The 8661-nt window shown below is 44.5% G+C and overlaps 1 pseudogene; it reads right to left on the bottom strand.

The window, feature by feature from the left end:
- Positions 1–2473: 2473 nt before the first annotated feature.
- The window catches only part of LOC119350103, a 14795-nt pseudogene continuing 8607 nt past the window's right edge, over positions 2474–8661 (bottom strand).

The raw sequence follows: 8661 nt of genomic DNA, 5'->3' as shown, positions 1-8661 counted from the left end.
AACCATGGCTGGTCGGGTCGAGGAACTATGTCACAGGATAAGTTGCTTATGATCAAAAAAATATGTATAATTTGAGGATCACGAGTTCATGACATGGAGCTTAGGACATGGGTGCCAGTCAGAGTAAATTGATCTACTGACAACATTTTCTTTTCGTAAAACTTTTGATCTATACATAACATCATGGCAACATAAAGAACATCAAAAATAATAAAATGTAGTAAGTAATAACAATCACGTCGAGCATTTCAATGGAAAATAAAATTGTTGCAAATTTAGTTCTAATATTAATGCCCATGACAACGTCTGGGAAAGAAATAACGATGGGATGCAGAACCATCTTCGCGGTAGTGTCGAGTGCTTGTATGGGAGGCCGTCATGGATGGGAGCCATTGGCAAGGAGGAGGGACTTAAGAGGCATAGCATATTACTTGGTGGCATTAGGATGAAGTACTCCCTCGGTACCAAAATAAATGTATTGACCTTAGTAAGACTTTGTACTAAAGTTAGTACAAAGTTGAGACACTTATTTTGAAATGGAGAGAGTACATTATATGGCTCATCCTAACTTAAAAGTTACATCCTATATATGAATTATATTTTTGGGGTATCATAAATTGGTACCTCGGAATAAGAGAAATGTCAAAGTTAAGCCAATGATGAGGAAGCAACAACAAATAAAGACAATTAATTAATCAACATTGATTGTGGACCACTAATTCAGAAAGTGCATACAGGTGTGTAAGTGATAATTAGAGCATACTCCCTCCGTCCGGGTTTATTAGGCCTCTCAGCATCACAAGCATGTTCCCTTTTATAAGGCCCCGCGTTGGAAAGGTGCATGCATGCAACCATTTCATTGGTTGTATTGAAAGCTATTGTTGTTGGTGCCATGGCTGAAAAGTTAATACACTTTATGTGTGCTTTTTCATTGGCTGCATGCATGTGAGAGAGTGCATTGGGAGTGGAATGGAAGAATTAATGTGAGCAAATTACTATGTGTCTTGGTCTAAGAGAAGTTGTCTTTAGGCCTAATAAACCCGGACGGAGGGAGTAGTTAGTAGTATAGCCAACTGCTGGCTATATGATCTTGCTACATCATCTATAGGTAAGCTTATAGCCCGCAAGTACAATAGTTGCATGTAAATATGTACTATTTTTTGATACATGACCCATCTCTCTCTCTCTCTCTCACACACACACAATATGCTTAGAAGCACGTGCTGCAGTCGACTGTTAGTAGCCCGCTTCCCTTCTCTCTTCTCCACCTCACCCAAAATATAATATTTAAAGACTTACAGCCCGCCTACGTCATCATGTGGTACTTGCTCTTAAAATGTTGAATACTCAATACTGATCGTCGACGATTAACTCAAGAAGTGCATAACTTGAGAGCAGCTAGCTAGTTAGTATATGTTAGAGCATTGTGGCTACACTATTGCACAGATCTGCAAGAATACTAAGATCACCCACAAACTATTCATGACATCGAGCATCTCTGAGAGAGAAAAACAGATTTATAATGAACTGAAGACTGTAAGTCTTGAATAAGACATGTGGCACAACATATGCAAAATTGCAAGCTTGTCAAGGGATCTAACTTTAAAAACTTGAGAACTGGAATTAAAAGCGTCTCATTTAACAGTTACAGGTCATCTAACTCTCGCAATGAAAAGCCGGAAATACATGCATATATGATATATTTTCGTATTTTTCTCTGTGTCCATTTAGTGTATCTCCAAAACTAAAAAAGGCTTATTATGACTCCATATTTTGGTGTCACACATGGGATAAACATTTGATAAAAAGTTCCGACAACAAAGGAATTAATCTAGAGCAAGGACATTATACGGATATGCTCTACCAAAAGTTCAAGCCTAGTTTTTTATGCTTGAACAAACATCACCAAAAATCCTAAAACATATACATTCTTTAAAATTCAGTAATCCAACTCACACAACTGAGAAGAGAGAAGAACATGCATATAACCGTTAGTCACAGATCATCATGAAACTAACATGTTCAGTGTTTCAGTTAGTTATCTTTTGAACACTCGTATCCTTGTAATTTGGAACTAATCCAGCAGAAAATGCGAAGCAAAATTAGGTGCTCTCCCATGAATCATATCTGTTAAATATAAAATTTAAATAATTATAATAAGAAAGCACTAAGCTAGCATGAAACATATTAGTGCAAGTATGCTACCTCGTTGGTCCGCTGCCCTTTGCTTTTGCTTAGGCCTCTCCTCCGTACTCCTTTGGATATTCTGTTGTCTGCTTCAGGGGAAAAACGGAAAAGTTCTACAGATCAAGTCCTCATATATGTGAAATTTTTGGTTTTTATAATACAGAGTATATGAATTCTCTTAAAATTTAACAATGCTTTGTGTTGTGATTAATTAAGAAGAACGATCACGGACGCACGGCCAACACTTGTGCATCGCCTCACAGGCAACGGTTGGCATGTCCTTGAGTCACTGGTCAAGCAGCTTGCCAATGGCGTAGAAGATGAATCTGATGTCTTGGAGCTTCTCCACGTCAACGATGCTGCGGCCGTCGAAGACATAAGCCGGCTTCTGCATGACATCATGCACACGCCTGTAGCCGAGGCTCCTCAACTCCTCCCACTCGGTCAGGATGCAGACTGCGTGCGTGACGCGGGCGGCCTCGTACGCGTCCGACGTGACGGCAACGGGCTGCCCGGCGGGCTCGCCCACCGGCTGCAGGTGGTGCGGGTGGTCCCAGTCAAACTTGTAAATGGCGAGGTCGCGCCACACCTGCTCCTAGGTCACCTGCGGGTCATAGATGCTAACTACGGCCTCATTTTCGAGCAGACCCCGGCACACGTCGATGGCCGGTGGGAAGCACGAGCCCCCTAAGCCGACGCTAGCAGAGAGGAAGCGCGGGCCGATGTGCGAGTCCTTGCTAATCACTGGTAGAAAAAGGGCCTATAGTCCTGGTTCGTAAGGGCCTTTAGTCCCGGTTCCGGAACCGGGACTAAAGTGTCGGTACTAATACCTCCCCCCTTTAGTCCCGGTTCAATCCAGAATCGGGACTAAAGGCCCTCCACGTGGGCAGTGCGCAGAGCCCAGTCAGGAGACCCTTTGGTCCCGGTTGGTGGCACCAACCGGGACCAATAGGCATCCACGTGTCAGCACTTCTGTGGCTGGAGTTTTTGTTTTTTTTTGAAAGGGGGGGGGGGTTGGGGGTTTTGGGGGGTTAATTTAGGTGTTTCATATATTGTGTTAGCTAGTTATAATTAATAGAGAGAAGTGTCCTCTGTTATGTCCATGCTTGATCGACGCTACGTACTATACATACGTATATAGAGAGGACTAGACACGCTAGCTAGCTAGTAAGCAAATGAAGGAAACAGAAGATCGTCATGAACATATATGCATATATACAGAGAGAAGTGATATCGACCACCTCTCCTTCTCCGAGAGATTGGTCGAACAACAAGTTCTCGTATATCTATTTGACACTACCGGCTACATATATGCAATAATTATCTCTTACAAATATAATCATACGGACTCAGGGTCCACATAGAATTCTCCGTCTTCAGGGATCACGTGGTCAAGAAAGAATGCCGCCAATTCCTCTTGAATTGCTCGCATGCGAGCTGGTGCTAGGAGTTCATCCCACTTCCGAAACATCTAATTTGGAGAAGGGGGTCAATACATACATACATACATACATACATATATATATATATATATATATATATATATATATATATATATATATATATATATATATAAATGAATGAAACTCAACACAAATGATGGTAATAAAATAAAATTATGAATGTTGTTATTTACGTACTTCATATTGTTCGTTAGAGTACCCGCCCCGCTCACAGGTCGTGTGGCGGATGGACTCGCAGATGTAGTATCCATTGAAATCATTCCCTTGTTCCTGCCACAACCACTTTACAAGAAATAGAGGTCAATCAAACTGATAAGTAAGAATGCTAAATGGTATTGATGAAACTAGCGCTTGAATCACTAGGAGATGCGCGGAACATGCTACTATAGTACTTACTTTCGGGTGTCTAAATTCCAGCTCCTTCGGCAGTCCCGGAACTGTTTTGGTGAATTTTCTCCAAACCCCGCCGGACAAAGAAAACAATTACTTGATATCAGAAAATGAACAAAGTTGCTGATATGGTGGATAATGATCGATTTAACTTACTTCTTGAGGATTTCAGTCATGTCCGCATACTCCTTGGGATCTTTTCGTTTAGAGTCCAAGACGGTTACTACTCCCTGCTCAAGCTTAATCTCTAGGAGAATATAGTGGAAACTGCACACACATGCATAACTCATGAATTACATTACTATAACCTTGACTAATATATAAGGGAAACCGAATACGCACAAGACAGTAACACTCACCTGAAGTTGTAAGGAAAGAGTATTATATCTTTGTTTTGATTTATTACGAACAATCGTAGCAAGTTGGCCTCGGTAGCTGCGGCATGAAGTTTAACCTGAGTTGCATCTATGAGATATGTGTTAATGAACCCAATATCACCGACTTGTCTTTTCTTCAATTCGGCGATCTTCAATCTGCATAATATAGTGAGGATGATTATAAATACATGCAATGAAAGAGCTAAGCTATATAGAGAAACTTAATGACAGAAGTAGTACTACTTACAGACAGTAGCAGGCGACCGTTGTTTTATCGAGGGCCAATTGATTGAAAAACTGATAGAACTCCTCAAATGGAATAGGCAACAAATCAATTCCAACGAGGTCATGCTCCTTTTTAACTTTCACATACAAAGTACTCCTCCCCCCAGAGTCTCTGCAGATTTTCAAGTACCAATCATGCAATCTTCGCATCATCGTTGATAGAGATCTTTCATCTTTGACGAGAGGCTTCCCGTACTCGTATCTTTGTATTTTCACATCCATGGGTTCATAATGTACTTCGTCGGGCAGGTAATCTGCAAGATTGCTATAACCGGGCACCATCCTCGGATCATTATCGATGTTGTGGCTAGGCACCTTGAGCGGGGGGCACGATTGCTTCACTTGTTCGCCGAGCTGGGCAATTTGTTTCCCAGCTCGTCGTTCTTTCAGCCTTTGATCACTGACAGTACTTCCCGACCGCTCCGCTTCGGCAAATTCCTTTCCAATAATGCGGTCATAGTTTCCTTTCGGCGGATCAGACTTCGATGGTTTTGTCAGGGCAGCCAGAGTGCGCTTCACTTTCACCCGATCTACCTTCTCCTCGGGAGGTGGATGTTTCTTTGCTTTCACCCCTTCAAAGAAGTTCCTCACTTCTTCTCGCGCGATCTCGGCGTTCTCCTCCAGGGTCCTCTCATATGGTAACTTCTCTGGAGTCTTCAGAAAAGGACCGAATCTGTATGTCCTCCCGCCTCTGGTTGTACTGCTAGATGCCGACCGAGCAAACGGAGCGGTTGTCTTCTTTACTTGCTTAAGTGGCGGAGGAGAAGGACTACGACGCGCCGGAGCAGCTGGAGCGGCGGCAGGTCTCTTCCGCCCTTGCTGACGAGGCGGAGAAGGAGGAGGCTGGCTGCTCGGGCGCGTCGGCGCAGGCGGAGAAGGAGGCGGAGTGCCGCCACGCGCCGGGGAAGGAGCCGGCCGATGGCCCTGATCGTCACTCGCCGGAGGAGGAGGCGGTGGAGGCGGAGTGTCCTGACTCGCCGGAGGAGGAGAAGGAGGCGGTGGCGTCCAGTTTGGAAGGTTGATGAGCTCCTTCCGCCATAGGCATGGAGTCTTCAGAGCAGACCCAGCCGAGTCTCCCCTTCACCGGTAGGGTGGTCAAGCTGGAGGTCCTCAAATCCCTCTGTTATCTCATCCACCATCACCCTACCATATCCTTCTGGAATCGGCCGACAGTGAAAAGTTGCGCCGAGTTCAGTAGGATAAACAGACCCAACAGCCGCCTTGACCTTCCAATTCATCCATTGCGTCATAAGGTGGCAATTTTGAGACTCCGTTATAGCATCCACGGGATAGCTGGCAGGAGCCGTCAAGGCATGCTCCAGCTGAAGCAGCTCGGTGGAAGCCACGCTGCTTCTGCGCTGAGATGGCGGGGTAGCTAGGCTTTGGCAGTACGTTTGCTGCGATTTACTTCTCGTTCCTCTATCACGTCTACCCTTGCTTGCAGCGCCTGTATTTGGGTCTGCTGCACTTTTTTCCACCTCTCATGAGATTTGTAACCGCCTGCGTCCGGAAACCCAACCTTCCATGGAATGGAGCCTGGCGTGCCTCGTGTCCGTCCAGGGTGCTCAGGATTCCCGAGGGCCATTGTGAGCTCGTCGTTCTCTCTGTCTGGAAAGAACGTCCCTTCCTGCGCTGCTTCGATATACTGCTTAAGCTTACTGACTGGTATGTACATTTGATCATTCGTCCAAATGCACTTCCCTGTTACAGGGTCCAGTGTTCCGCCAGCCCCGAAGAACCAAGTCCGGCAACGGTCTGGCCAGTTAATTGTCTCTGGTTCGATCCCTTTATGAACCAGATCATTCTCAGTCTTGGACCACTTAGGCTGGGCTACGAGGTAGCCACCTGACCCCGTGCGATGGTGAAGCTTCTTCTTCGCAGCATTTTGCTTGTTTGTCGCCGACATCTTCTTACTCTTTTCTGATGTCTTGTGGGCCACAAATGCGGGCTAGTGATCTCTGATCTTCTCACATCTGCCCTTGAATTCTGGTGTCTCATTATTTTCGACAAACTTATTCAGCTCTTTCTTCCACCTCCTGAATAGTTCTGCCATCCTCTTCAGAGCAAAAGACTTGATTAATTTCTCTTTAACTGGGTTCTCTGGATTATCCTCAGGCGGTAGGGTGAAATTTGACTTCAGCTCAGTCCAAAGATCATTTTTCTGCATATCATTGACATAAGACACCTCAGGGTCTTCTGTAGCCGGCTTAAACCATTGCTGGATGCTTATCGGGATCTTGTCCCTAACCAGAACCCCGCACTGAGCAACAAATGCGCTCTTTGTCCGGAGGGGTTCAATAGGTTGGCCGTCGGGCGCGATTGCTATGATCTCAAACTTTTCATCCGAGCTCAACTTTTTCTTCGGGCCTCGTCTCTTTACCGAAGTTGTGCTCGATTCGGAGGGCTAGAAAAAAGAACAAAGACTTAATTAATATGTGTACATACCAAAACAATGAATGCATCAATCAGCTAGTCAGCATAGGCTTAACTAATATATATACCTGGCTGGACTCGGTTCGGTCACCGGAGCCGTCATCACGGTCTCCTTCTTGCACCGGCATTGGGTCACCGGAGCCGTCCTCATGTTCTTCTTCTTGCACCGGCATTAGGTCACCGTAGCCAGCTTGTTCACCCTCTCCTTCCAGACCATCGGTTTCGTTGAGAAACAATGAGATGGCATCACTTCCTTCTGCGATTATGTCCCTCAACAACGCTTCTTTTGTTGCTTCGTCTAGGGCGGTGTCCATAGTTTCTACAAATATTTACAACATGGCAATTATTATTCAAACATGACAGATGGATATATTAGTGCCAAACGTAGAACTAGCTACCTAATCATAGTAAGCTATCGGGAGGGGGTATATATCGACAACGACGACACTACATCTATGTCCCTCGACGACCCTCGTTCCCGATAAAAAAAGAGGAAGAAGAAGAAAAATAAGAGGAGAAGAAAGAATAGAGGAGATCTTCTCCTCTATTCTTTCTTCTCCTCTTATTTTTCTTCTTCTTCCTCTTTTTTTATCCTCTTCTTCCTGTCATGTTCGATAGGATCGCCGAGGGGTCAGGAGCTTGCCTAGTGTCAAGGGATTCAACAAAACCATGTCTTCATCATTAGGCGAAAGTAACATGTGCATGATGGTACGAAGCTCTTCAAAGTTGTTCTGGAACGGAGTCCCAGATAGGATAATTCGCTTTTTGGTACAAAGTTCAGCAAGAGCCTTCCGAATATCGCTATTTGGAAGGCCTTTGCTGAATTCGTACCAAAAGGCGGATTATTCTATCCGGGACTCCATTCCAGAACAACTTTGCAGAACTTCGTACCAACATGCCCTGATTACTTCCGGCTAATGATGAAGGCATGGATTTCTTCAATACTTTGACACTAGGAAACCTCTCTCTACTTCCGGCTAATAAGAATAAGAAGAAGAAGAAGAAGAAGAAGAAGAAGAAGAAGAAGAAGAAGAAGAAGAAGAAGAAGAAGAAGAAGAAAAGAAGAAAAAAAGAGGAGAAGAAGAAAGGAATAGTGGAGAAAATAGAAAATAGAATATATTCTATTTTCTCTTCTTCTCCACTATTCCTTTCTTCTTCTCCTCTTCTTTTTCTTCTTTTTTCTTCTTCTTATTTATTTCTCCTCTTCTTTTCAGTAGAGGAAACCCTAAATAGCTAGCAAGTATCGTGGGTGTGAGATACATGTGGCCTTCGGTGTCGGACACTACATCCACGTCCCACAAGTGACATGGGCGTCGAAGCCCGCGCCACTTGTGGGATGTGGGTGTAGTGTCCGACAACGACGGTACATGTATCTCACACCGACGATACTTTCTATTTAGGGTTTCTCCTCTACCGCTCCTCGACCTCTCGACGACCCTCGTTCCCGATAAAATAAAGAGGAAGAAGAAGAAGAAAAAAGAAGAGAAGAAAGAATAGAGGAGAAGACTTCCTCTTCTTCCTCTCCT

This window comes from Triticum dicoccoides, chromosome 1A (genome assembly GCF_002162155.2).
Source record: "Triticum dicoccoides isolate Atlit2015 ecotype Zavitan chromosome 1A, WEW_v2.0, whole genome shotgun sequence".
Classification (NCBI taxonomy): Eukaryota; Viridiplantae; Streptophyta; class Magnoliopsida; order Poales; family Poaceae; genus Triticum; species Triticum dicoccoides.
The sequence above is the reverse complement of the archived record's forward strand: the minus strand, read 5'-3'. Positions and strand labels throughout refer to the sequence as shown.